Below are 1,928 nucleotides of genomic sequence, written 5' to 3' on the forward strand. Positions count from 1 at the left end.
TTCTACGATTTAAATTCTCAAAACATTTCAATTTTATTCTCGTAATATTTCAACTTTATTCTTGTAGTAGGCTATTTCGACTTTATTCTCGTAACATTTCGACTTTATTCTCGTAACATTTCGACTTTATTCTTGTAGTAGGCTAATTCGACTTTATTCTTGAAACATTTTGACTTTATTCTCGAAATATTTAGACTTTATTCTCGTAATATTACGACTTTATTCTCGAAATATTACGACTTTAATCTCGTAATATTACGACTTTATTCTCGAAATATTACGACTTTAATCTCGTAATTTTAGATATATTTTTTTTTAACGTGGCACTAAAACGCGGTCGTACAGTACTCATGTCAGTTTCAGTAAAAACACATTTCACACTACAGGACTTGGATCGAATACAGGTCTAGATATTTAACCTGCTAAACCGGCTTCGGCGCTTCTCTCACATCACATCTTTGATAATTGAAACCTAGTGATAATCAATAATATCAATGAACACAGATTTGCCTCAGATTCTGGGCTTTTGTTTGGTGGTCTCCATCTCAAACTGTCAATGAATAGAAAAAAAGTGCTAAAATCGTGTGGCGTGTGTGTGGAATTAATGTAAAAAAAAAAACTAACAATGGGAAAAATGGTGGAAAACCTTTTTAGAGGTCCAAACCCTAAACTTATCCTAAAATATATATATATTTAGCGTTAATAACATTTAGCAGTCAAACTAATTTGGGGCTATTGTTACATAGAAACTCATCTCCATTCCAAAAATGTTAGATCGAGTCTACTCATGAGGAATATTAGATCCAACTCTGGGCATTGGATCCTATCAGGAAATACCCATTTTGTCTGGTACCCAAAACCCTTCAACAGAGTTTAGTCTGGTACCTAGTATCCAAAACTGTATTAAAGTGCCCCTATTATGGGTTCTGAAAGGTACTTTGGTTTTGGGAGTCCCCAACAACAGGTTGACATGCATGCAAGGTCAAAAAACACTTTCATTGTCTTATAATATGCATTTATTTTGATCTTACTTGCTCAATGACTCCCAAATGATTTGCTCAACGATTAATTTTTCCAAACCCCTCCTTTGCGTGACGCTAATCTGCAGTGATTGGTCAGATTGGTCGATTTTCGTGTCATCATGCCTGTAATGTCTGATAAAGCAGCGTTTGTGAGCACAGTAGTGATGTTACATTCTGTGAAAGAATCGTTCTTTTTGAAAGAATCTTTTAGGTGAGCGAACCGTTCTCATTCACGGAATCCATTGACTCATATTTCTCGTTCACTGATATTCCTCCCTCCATAGCAGCGCAGCGCATGTGCAGATCAGTGAACTGGGTAGCTCTGTGAACTGTTTCATCCTGTCAAAGAATGAATAAACCTCGAGCCAATAGCCTTCGAGTATGAGATGTGACGGAGCATGTGATTTGTTGAATGTAGTGAACGAATACACCCTTCACTGAACGAGTTTCTTTTGAGACTGAACGAGATCTAGAGATCTTCTCGTTCATGAACGAGTTGAATGAACTGGTACATATCTCGTTCGTGAAATGAATGTGAGCGTACCGGGTCAGTCGGCCATTTAGCATGTCAATCTCGATCAGCAATCAGCAGAAAGCGGATGCAAAGCGCAGTTATAGATACTGTGCACATACGCTTGTTTATATATTCATATTTAGCATACAGAACATAACTCCACATTTAATCCCTGATTTATGAATGTGTAAATGTCTGACCAAACAATTAAAATGCTAATTATGCAAGAAAACCTTGTGCTTTGGTCATCTGAACAACTTATTTAGACTTTATTTATTCAATGAGTAGATTATGCGCACATTTTAATAAAGCCAAATAATTTTTTTGGAAATAAGTAAATACATTCGTTGACTTAAAGGGGTCATATGATGCGATTTCAAATTTTCCTTTCT

This window comes from Sinocyclocheilus grahami, unplaced genomic scaffold (genome assembly GCF_001515645.1).
Source record: "Sinocyclocheilus grahami isolate Dianchi unplaced genomic scaffold, SAMN03320097.WGS_v1.1 scaffold98.1, whole genome shotgun sequence".
Classification (NCBI taxonomy): Eukaryota; Metazoa; Chordata; class Actinopteri; order Cypriniformes; family Cyprinidae; genus Sinocyclocheilus; species Sinocyclocheilus grahami.